Below are 12,115 nucleotides of genomic sequence, written 5' to 3' on the forward strand. Positions count from 1 at the left end.
TGATTAGAGCGACTTCCTAATGGAAGTCTTCGAGGAATGTGCATTGGAGTCGACGCATTTGAAGCCCACCTGTTTCTTCAGATATGTTGATGACACATTTGCTGTTTGGCCTCATGGTACGGAGAATTCGAATGACTTTCTAGAACATCTGGAATCGATCCACCCGAATATTCGTTTTACGATGGAGGTGGAAGAGGATGGTTGCCTTCACTTTCTTGACGTTTTGTTTAGGAGGAAGAATGGTGGATCATTGGGACATGCAGTTTACAGGAAACATACTCACACCGACTTATATTTACAGGCTAATAGTTGTCACCAGCCGGCTCAGGGTGAAGGGGTTCTTCGCACTTTGGTACACAGGGCACATGTCATTTCCGACACTGAGACTATGCCGGCTGAGCTGTCCCGTCTTGAAGCCACGTTTCGTCAAAATGGTTATAGTGAAAGACAGATTGGACGTGCATTGCGCTATCGACCAACTGTGCATCGGGTGATTGATGATAATACTGATTCGACACCGAAGTCTGCTGCCTTTTTGCCTTTTGTAGGAAGCACTTCCAACAAGATCGGTCGTATTTTACGGAAATACGATGTGAAATGCCTTTTCCGACCTCCATCTTTTGGGTTCCGTTAAGGATGATATTGGTTTGCGTAAGGCGGGTGCATATCTCATTCCTTGTAGCTGTAGCATGGCACATATTGGCCAGACTTTCAGGACCTAGGAGGACCGATGTACTGAGCATAAACTGCACACACGATTACAGCAGCCAAGTAGATCTGCTATTGCCGAACACTGCTTGGATACTGGTCACCCTATGTTATACAACAACACCGATATATTAGCATGCACGTCCAGCTATTGGGACAGTGTTATTAAGGTGGCAGCTGAGATTAAATTAGCGAGCAACCTTGTAAAAAAGGATGGAGGCTTTTGTTTAAACTCTGTTTGGAATCCTGCTCTCTCCCTTGTCGAAAAACAGAGGGACAGAGTCAATGTTACCTCACCTGCTAGTTCTTAGTGTCACTATCGATATCTCTGACTTTGGTCATCTTTGGTGGCACTAGTGTTCAATGTGCGTGTTATATTTCCTGCATTAGTCCAAAAATCGAGGTTTTAAATTTTCCAATACATCGCCTGTCCGTTGCAGTTTGCCTTGAAAATGGCAGGAAGTGCTCCTGCAGAAATATCGGCGGTCGCTGTTAATATTACCTGGCTGAATTCCCGTAAGTTGTTTGATAACTGGTCGTTATTGTACAGAAGTGAATTTTCAAGTGTTTTGCGAAAATGTTGTCCGTCTGTCCCTTGTTACTTCAGTTCCGGTACTCAAGGCCTACTGCAATTGACTCCGATGGTGGTGGTGGTTTCCTACAAATCAACGTATCCACTAAATTCCACTGACAAACGTGCACTTCAATAGCTTAGTACCTGAAAGACCTTGGAGATTTAGTGTCTCATGCTAGAGGGACCCACGATCTGGCCGCCATCATTTCGATGGTACTTGCTAGTCTAACTAATGTCACGCGATTTCTAGTCCTAGGTCTGAAACTTCTCAATCGCTTCGCCAGTCTAAAGTTTCTTTCGCGACAAAGGCAAGAGGTGTTTCTCCATGTAACACAATAGGTATCTCTAACTACGTTTTTAAGTAATATGTTTGAAAGTATTTCTTTGAGAACAGAATTCAAGATACTGGCAACTGTAGTAACGTTTGAGATTAAATCTGTCTAGTTTTCTGTTCAGGGGAGAACGATTAAATCTACGTGGTATTGTTCGAACCACGCTCGTACACTGCGAACTGTGTAACACGTTGCAATGTCCTGTTGGTGGTTGTCATCGCGGCGTGGAAAAACCAGCTGCATGTAGGAGTGTAAATCGTCCCCAAGAATAGGTGCACACTTTTGTTGATCCGTTGTGTCTTTCAGAATGACAGCTCACCCAAGGAATGCCACGAAACAATCCCCAGACCACAACGCTTCCCCCTCCGGCCTGGACCCTTTGCTTTCAGACGGTTCATCTGAAAACGCCACCTTTCGCCACTCACAAGGGGAGGCCGCCAATTGTGAAATTCAGATTCGATTCATACTGCGCATAATAAAAGGTCATGGCCAGAGGTGTAATGTGAGAAAGCACCAAGATGCACTTCTCAGCCGTTGCCGAGAAAATCGCCAGTTAAAAGAAACCGTTGCGGTGAAATACTCTCTACGATTAATAATTTCCTATAGCGTCTTGGCCCAGCGGAAAGTGCACGGGTTCGTAATCCGAAGGTCGCCGGATGCAATCTTTTTTATTATTAGTTTTTTGTAATTCAAATATATATAATTATACTACGCTCCTGGAAATGGAAAAAAGAACACATTGACACCGGTGTGTCAGACCCACCATACTAGCTCCGGACACTGCGAGAGGGCTGTGCAAGCAATGATCACACGCACGGCACAGCGGACACACCAGGAACCGCGGCGTTGGCCGTCGAATGGCGCTAGCTGCGCAGCATTTGTGCACCGCCGCCGTCAGTGTCAGCCAGTTTGCCGTGGCATACGGAGCTCCATCGCAGTCTTTAACACTGGTAGCATGCCGCGACAGCGTGGACGTGAACCGTATGTGCAGTTGACGGACTTTGAGCGAGGGCGTATAGTGGGCATGCGGGAGGCCGGGTGGACGTACCGCCGAATTGCTCAACACGTGGGGCGTGAGGTCTCCACAGTACATCGATGTTGTCGCCAGTGGTCGGCGGAAGGTGCACGTGCCCGTCGACCTGGGACCGGACCGCAGCGACGCACGGATGCACGCCAAGACCGTAGGATCCTACGCAGTGCCGTAGGGGAACGCACCGCCACTTCCCTGCAAATTAGGGACACTGTTGCTCCTGGGGTATCGGCGAGGACCATTCGCAACCATCTCCATGAAGTTGGGCTACGGTCCCGCACACCGTTAGGCCGTCTTCCGCTCACGCCCCAACATCGTGCAGCCCGCCTCCAGTGGTGTCGCGACAGGCGTGAATGGAGGGACGAATGGAGACGTGTCGTCTTCAGCGATGATAGTCGCTTCTGCCTTGGTGCCAATGATGGTCGTATGGGTGTTTGGCGCCGTGGAGGTGAGCGCCACAATCAGGACTGCATACGACCGAGGCACATAGGGCCAACACCGGGCATCATGGTGTGGGGAGCGATCTCCTACACTGGCAATACACCTCTGGTGATCGTCGAGGGGACACTGAATAGTGCACGGTACATCCAAACCGTCATCGGACCCATCGTTCTACCATTCCTAGACCGGCAAGGGAACTTGCTGTTCCAACAGGACAATGCACGTCCGCATGTATCCCGTGCCACCCAACGCGCTCTAGAAGGTGTAAGTCAACTACCCTGGCCAGCAAGATCTCCGGATCTCTCCCCCATTAATCATGTTTGGGACTGGATGAAGCGTCGTCTCACGCGGTCTGCACGTCCAGCACGAACGCTGGTCCAACTGAGGCGCCAGGTGGAAATGAAATGGCAAGCCGTTCCACCGGACTACATCCAGCATCTCTACGATCGTCTCCATGGGAGAATAGCAGCCTGCATTGCTGCGAAAGGTGGATATACACTGTACTAGTGCCGACATTGTGCATGCTCTGTTGCCTGTGTCTATGTGCCTGTGGTTCTGTCAGTGTGATCATGTGATGTATCTGACCCCAGGAATGTGTCAATAAAGTTTCCCCTTCCTGGGACAATGAATTCACGGTGTTCTTATTTCAAATTCCAGAAGTGTATTAATGAATTGCTTATGCATGTTTGTTTAACAGGGTGTACCAAAGCTCTCCCGCTCGCACTGATTTTCATCGATGTTTTAAGTTGCGCTAGGGACCGCATCTACCTTCTTTAGAAGTTAGCAGGCAACTACGCTGTTATGCATCGGCTCGTTTCAGCCCATTCTACATCTGCCCTTCAAGTGTAACGAGCGAGTAACGGAGTTTATATTTCATACCTGCCACAACAAGTTTGTGTTCGTGGGGGTCTCTATTCTAATTCGAACGTTTAACTTACGCTATACGTATTCGTTTCGGAATATCGTTTCTACGTCTTCCGTTAACTATACGTGGCTAACATTATGAAGACAATTAATAACATTTGTGAAATACAACTTTGTTTGCGGAAAACATAATGATGTTCGAAGTCGCCATTTTTTCCACGATAAACGACTTTCAACAACTTATTATATGCATAATAGTAGCAAATGATTGCCGGGAATTGAATTACAAAAAACAAATACTAAAAAGAAAGGTTGCATAGCGCGAGATTCGATCCGGCGACCTTTGGATTACGAATCTGAGCGCTTAGCGCTGCACCACGACGGTGTAGAAAATTACTCACCGTAGAGAGTATTTCACCGCAACAGTTTCTTTTAACTGGCGATTTTCTCGACAACGGCTGAGAAGTGCATCTTGGTGCTTTGCCACATTATACCTCTGGACATGAGATTTTATTTATGCGCTGTATGAATCGAATCTGAATTTCACAATTGGCGGCCTCCCCTTGTCAGTGGACGTCCAGCTGCGGTACAGGCGTGAAAATTCTAGCTTTCGTCGACGACGGATAGCTGCCAGCACCAGTACACTAAACAGGCGTCTGTTGCGGACGTCCATACGCAGTAACCTTCTCCGAATGGTCGTTGAGGAGACATTGTTGACAGTCCTTCGGCCGTCAGTTGGTGAACAGTCACACGCCTATTCGCCAGTGCATACCTCCGTAGCCGTGGCTCGCCCCTGTCATCTATGCCCCGTGGTGCACCACGGTTGCGTCGACCGCGGTTTTGGACAGCACCATTTTATCATGCACGATATACGTCAACTACAGCGGCAAACGAATACTTTACAAACTTAGCCATTTCGGAAATCGCTCCTTTCTGCATTATGGCAATGACCGCACTGTTTCCCACTTTATATAAATTTCACTGATCGTGCTGCCACCAGCCGTCTGTGAGTGCTTATCGCACGTGGACGGCGAACATAGGTGGTGCTCGTATTAGCATGACTGGACCGTGCATATCTCTTTCTGGTATAAAAATGACTTTCCTTTCCTTTGATTTTAGCTGTTGTTCAAATGCCTCTGAGCAGTATGCACCTTAACTTCTAAGGTTATCAGTCCCCTAGAACTTAGAACTACTTAAACTTAACTAGCCTAAGGACATCACACACATCGACGCCCGAGGCAGGATTCGAACCGGCGACCGTAGTGGTCGCGCGGTTCCAGACTGTAGCGCCTAGAACCGCTCTTAGCTGTTGTCCACAGAAATTGCGATACTAGGAAAGACAATAACTAATAAAATTTTTATTATTTTTCGTATCCAGTTTAGTCATAAACATTACATAATTATCTATATTTGTAGGCTATTTTAAGTTTTAAAGGGTATGAAATGTAGTTCACAAAGTTGCTACTCTGACAGCATCAGTGATTCCAATAAGGCTCGGCCCGGCTTAAACTGAGCTTTGATGGCAGCTCAATCCATGGTGCTTCTACTCTATGCTGAAGTTAATTGATAGTATTGACTGGCGCGTGGTAGTGGTAGCATTATAGTCACTCGACAGCCCATGACCAACTTTTTCAGTGAGTGAGAGACTGGGAGAACGTGCTGATCATGGTAGCAGTCACTCTCCCTCTGTGTCGAGGTAAGTCAGGACACCACGGGTAACATGCAGTCTAGTATTGCCTTGTTTAAAGGGAAAATCACTGATAGGACAGTCTGCAGCCTCTACACATCAAAAATATATCGGGTTTGTGCCGGCTATACGAACCAAAGTTCATCGTGTTGTGTAACCAGTGGCACTCTAAATTATAAAGCTAGATGCTGGGTTCGTTTTGCTACGGTGAATGCAATCAACCAACGTTCGTTCCCCACTGAGCCTCCACACACGGAGACGTCCATCGTGATGATGTACGAAGATCCACTACTCTCTGATAAGACTATATGTTCTCATTCGTGTGTCCATTTTTATCCTTGGATGGAGCACTGTCGACGCGCGCTCTCTGCGGCCGCGTCAAGGGAAACCACAACAATGGTCGCCGTGCAGACAGTCCATGGTGCTCCAGACGGCATCGCACTGTCGTTGAGGATGCTTGCCTTGCTGCAGACTAACCCACTTCCTGACTTAACTTATGGTGCCTGGATGTACCAGCCCACGTGGCGGAGCGAAGTATATGCCTGTCTTCTAGAACACTAGCCGTGTAAAATCGCTCAGATCCTGCACGGTGTCGAATATGGTTCCCTCGAATCCATCGATTCCATACAGGCCATAAAGGCATGGCATCCCAACCAACGCTAGCAGCAGTATCGCGAAACGATAAACCGCAGTCTTGATAGGACGCGATCCAGCTACTGTCGAATTCCCACAAGTGTTGATAAACGTTGCTCTTTCTTACACGACGCATAACACTATCGTCTGACAAACAAACAACACTGAAATGCGATTTCTGAGTTATAAACTTACTGCGTAATCTTTTCTTACATAGAGAACTGTTTTGGCCGATGGCACTGGAAAGGTGATCTGCATGTCAAAGTATGTGATACACTGCATACCAGTTTGAATTTTGTTATATTATCTCGCCTACTTTCACTATCTTTTATTTCTTTGCACGTTCATTTATTTCTTTTGTTTCTTTGCTGAGTCACCAAGGTATGTGTTGTGCACACTGATGAGCCAAAATATTAGGACAGCTGCCCAACGGGAGACTGAAGGTCACGTGGTAGCGACCACTTGAAGCGGCGAGGAAAGTATATGACTGGAATGGTGCTTTGGATTACGAATCTGAGCGCTTAGCGCTGCACCACGACGGTGTAGAAAATTACTCACCGTAGAGAGTATTTCACCGCAACAGTTTCTTTTAACTGGCGATTTTCTCGACAACGGCTGAGAAGTGCATCTTGGTGCTTTGCCACATTATACCTCTGGACATGAGCTTTTATTTATGCGCTGTATGAATCGAATCTGAATTTCACAATTGGCGGCCTCCCCTTGTCAGTGGACGTCCAGCTGCGGTACAGGCGTGAAAATTCTAGCTTTCGTCGACGACGAAACTGGAATGGTGGAATACATTGAGGTAAGTGACTTTGATGAACGACAGGTTGTTGTAGCCTGGATCCTGAGAATGAGAGCCTAAAAAACGCTAAGCAGGTCGGTTGTTCACATCCTAATGTCGTCAGAAGCTATGAAAAGTGGTTGAAAGACAATGAAACAACGAGTAGACACCAAGTATAGTGCTTTTCCGCTGTGTAAAGCAGGATAGGCCTCGATTTGTGGCAGATTTGAAAACACAGCACAATTGTGTTGTAGGCACAAGTGCTTCGGAGCACACGAACATGAGGCCCCAATGGAGACGACTCGTATGTGTTTCCATGTTGACACTTCGACATGGTCAATTACGATTGCAGTGACGCGGGCTCGTCGAGCTTGGGCCGTAGATTGATGGAAACATGTCACGTCGTCGGATGACTCACGCTTCTTGTTAGGTCAAGTCGATGGTCGTGTCCAGATATGATGTTATCTAGATGCATGGCTACTCGAAACATGAGCCACACCACAAATCAGGCTGGTGGAGACTGTATTATGTTACGGAAGACTTTCACCTGGGCTTCCATGGGACCTATGGCAATAACTGAGGGCACCGTGACAGCTGTGGACTAAACGAAAATTATTGCGGACCATCTGTATGCTTTCACGTTTGAGATTTTCCACCACGGCGATGGCATATTTCAGCAGGATAACTGTTTTTGCTTCAGTACCCCAATCGTGCTACTGTGTTTTGAGAAGTATGATAATGAAATCACGCTGATGTTTTTGCCACCAAACTCACCTAACCCGACTAATACATCTGCTACGCTATCGGGTGACAATTATGTTGGTTCTTTGGTTGGTTGATTGGTTTAAAAGAGGGGGAAGGGACTAAACAGCTAGGTCATCGGGCCCTTGTTCTGAATAAAACAATGCCACAAGGGTGAGAATAAAACAAGCAAGACTGACAACACAAAATGGAGAGAAAGGAAAAACCACAAGAACGACGGAACGGAACAAACACTTAAATGGACAAAAAAGGGAGAAGAAACCCACAGAACCGCAAGAAACTGGTAGAAGAGATTAAAACGACAAAATAGATTACCATTGCTGGCTGACCATGATAATTAAAAAGAAGCAAGCCACTCTGCAACACATTAAAACCTCCACCCTAAAAGCACTAGGATGGAGGACACAGAGGGACAAAGGACATGTGCTACAATTTAGATCAAATGATAAAACCCACCCTCAGGAACAAAACGTAAAACTAAATCAGCCGATGAGGCGTTGTCAGACAAAAATAGCGGCAACGAGTCCGATAACCGAAGGATTCGTCGCATGGCAGTCAAAGTGGGACAGTGTACCAAAATATGGGCCACTGTCAGCCGGGCGCCGCATCGACACTGAGGCGGGTCTTCATGGCGCAGGAGGTAGCCATGGGTCGCCCAAGCGTGTCCAATGCGGAGCCGACAGAGAACCACAGAGTCCCTGCGAGAGGCCAGCATGGATGACTTCCACACATTCGTAGTCTCCTTAATGGCATGCAGTTTGTTGTGCGTACTGAGACTATGCCATTCCGTCTCCCAAAGCCGAAAAACTTAACGACGTAAGACGAACGCAGGTCAGTTGTTGGAATGCCGATCTCCGTAAGCGGTTTCAGTGTAGCCTGTTTGGAAGCCTGTCAGCAAGTAAGTTGCCTGGGATTCCGACGTGTCCTGAGGTCCACACAAACACCACGGAACGACCGCACCGTTCCAGGGCATAGATGGACTCCTGGATGGTCGCTACCAAAGGATGACGAGTGTAGCACTGGTCGATAGCTTGTAGGCGGCTCAAGGAGTCAGTACACAGAAGGAACGACTCCCCTGGGGCATGAACGGATGTCCTCAAGAGCACGAAGTACAGCCACCAGCTCTGCAGTGAGAACACTGCAGCCACCGGGCAAGGAATGCTGTTCAATATATCCTCCATGGACGTAAGTCAAGCCGACGTGACCATCAGCCATCAAGCCGTCGGTGTAAATCACTTCATGGCCTCGGTACATTTCAAGAATCGAGATGATGTGAGAGCGGAGAGCTGCGAGGTGAATGAGTCCTTTCGGCCATGTGAAAGGTCCGGGTGAAGCCGCGGCCTAGGTGTATACCATGGAGGTGTACGCGATTGGACCTCAAGTACGGGTGGTAAAGGCAAAGACTCGAGATCAGATAGAAGGGATCGGACGCGAACTGCAACTACAAATACGGGACCAGGGCCGCTGATGCGGGAGATGAATCGCAGTGGGTGGGAAAAGGAGACGATAATTCGGGCGTGCAGGAGCATTCCTAACGTGTGCAACGTAACTGGCGAGCAGTTGCGTACGCCTGAACTGCAGCGGAGGAATTCCAGCCACCGCAAGGGCGCTGGTCACCGGACTTGTCCTAAAAGCTCCCGTCGCTAGTCGAACGCCACAGTGGTGCACTGGGTCCAGTAAACGCAACGCTAAGGGCGCCACCGAACCATAAACCAGACTCCCATAGTCAAGAAGGGATTGAACAAGGGCTCTGTGTAGCTGCAACAGCGTAGAGCGATCTGCACCCCAGTTGGTGTTGCTCAGACAGCGGAGGGCATTAAGGTTCTGTCAGCACTTCTCCTTAAACCGACGCAGGTGAGAAAGCCAAGTCTATCGGGCGTCGAAAACCAGTCCTAAAAATCGATGTGTCTCCACTACAGTGAGGGGATCGTTAGTAAGGTGAAGTTCTGGTTCCGGATGAGTGGTGCGACGCTGACAGAAGTGCTTAACACACGAATTTGCGGCCGAAAACTGAAAGCCGTGGGCTAGAGCCCAAGATTGCGCCTTGTGGATGGCCCCCTGTAGGCGCCGCTCAGCAACACCAGTACGGGTGGAGCAGTACGAAATGCAGAAGTCGCCTGCATAGAGAGAGGCGTGACCCCATTCTCCTGGATATTGGGGGGGGGGGGGGGGGACTATGGGAGGCACCAACTTGGACACAGAAAGTACGAAGCGACAGGAAATTCTGGATAAAAACCGGGACCGGGCCTCGGATACCCCACTCGTATAACATGCCAAGGATATGATGTTGTCAGGTGGTGTCATGAGCTTTTCGTAAATCAGAAAAGGCAGCAACAAGGTGTTGGCGTCTGGAAAAGGCTGTTCTGATTGCAGAATCGAGGGACACATGATTATCAGTGGTAGAGCGACCAAGACAGAAGCCGCCCTTGCACGGGGCCAGTAGGCCACGTGACTCCAGGACACAACCCGACCGCCGACACACCATACGTTCCAGCAGCTTAGAAAGAACGTTTGTGAGGCTGATGGGTCGATAGCTACCCACATCAAGCGGGTTTTTGCCGGGGTTGAGCACTGATATGATGGTGCTCTCCCGCCAGTGCGATGAAAAGACGCCATCGCACCAGATCCGGTTGAAGATCATGAGGAGATGTCGTTTTGTAGTCAGACGAGAGATGTTTAATAATCTCACAGTGGATCAGATCGTGCCCAGTAGCTGCGTCGGGGCAAAGTGCAAGGGCAGTGAGGAGCTCCCACTCAGTAAACAGGGCGTTATAGGATTCACTGTGGCGTGTAGTGAACGAGAGGACTTTCACTTCCATCGGCCACTTGAGAGTGTGAAAGGCTGAGGGTAATTCTCCGACGCAGAGGTGCAAGCATAGTGCTCAGCAAAGTGCTCGGCAATCGCGTTTGCGTCGGTAGATTACACGCCATTTATGTTAACACCAGGAACACTAATTGGGGTCTGGTAACCAAAAACTCGTTTGATCTTTGCCCAGACTTGGGAAGGTGACGTATGGCACCCAATGGTCGACACTTACCTCTCCCAACACTCCTGTTTCGCCCTTTTCATAAGCTGGCGAACACAGGCATGGAGCTGTTTTAAGGCTATGAGGTGCTCCAAGGAAGGGTGCCGCTTATGCCGCTGTGGAGCTCGCCGACCCTCCTTAATTAGCTCAGCGACTTCTGGCGTCTTTTTTTTTTCTTTTTTTGAAAGTGGCAGATCAAACCATAGAATGGGACCTGAACTCATAGGGCCGAAAAAATGAGACACTCCTTTTAGTCGCCTCATACGACAGGCAGGAATACCTCGGGCATATTCTAACCCCTAGACCCTCAGGGGGAGGCAGTTCCGTGTCCATAGCCACGGACCTGTAGTATACGGGACTGTGTGACATGCGTCACGGAAACCTACCAAGGAATTGTCGAATCCATGCTACGCATAACCGCTTGTGAATTATGTCCTGAAGGTGGACCAATATGCCATTAATCAGGTGGTCTAAATGCTTCAGTTCATGAGTGTAATAACACTGAATGAGTAAATTAAGGTCTTCATGTTTATTTTAACAGCCTTAATTGAAGAGTGCAGCTGAGTACCAGTAAGTTTGGTGCTTGAGCTGCAGCCAGCTGGATATTTCCTGAGAGCAGCGACTGCCCCCAGCGTGGATTATGTGCGGACGGGGACCACGGTGTCGGGTTGCCGTCCTATCACGGCGCCGTGCCTGCTCTGACAAGAGGCGGACGCTGAGGCGAGCTAAGAGCTAGCGGCTCGTTTTTCGTGCTCTTGCCCTTCAGAAGTTAACTCATTTTATAACACTGAATGAGTAAATTAAGGTCTTCATGTTTATTTTAACAGCCTTAATTGAAGAGTGCAGCTGAGTACCAGTAAGTTTGGTGCTTGAGCTGCAGCCAGCTGGATATTTCCTGAGAGCAGCGACTGCCCCCAGCGTGGATTATGTGCGGACGGGGACCACGGTGTCGGGTTGCCGTCCTATCACGGCGCCGTGCCTGCTCTGACAAGAGGCGGACGCTGAGGCGAGCTAAGAGCTAGCGGCTCGTTTTTCGTGCTCTTGCCCTTCAGAAGTTAACTCATTTTATCTCCAGCAATGCTAGAAAGGCGGAAAGGAATCGCTGTCGCAGAAACACACTCCATTATGACATCTGATGACAAATTAGCTCCTCGGTGTGCCCTGAATGCTTCTTGTTACCGAGCAACTCATTTCAGTTTCACAGGAAATGGAGGATAGTTCGAAGGAAATACGAAATCTGTCTTCTTATGACTGTGGATAATATCTCATAAGAT

Source organism: Schistocerca gregaria, chromosome X, assembly GCF_023897955.1.
Source record: "Schistocerca gregaria isolate iqSchGreg1 chromosome X, iqSchGreg1.2, whole genome shotgun sequence".
NCBI lineage: Eukaryota > Metazoa > Arthropoda > Insecta > Orthoptera > Acrididae > Schistocerca > Schistocerca gregaria.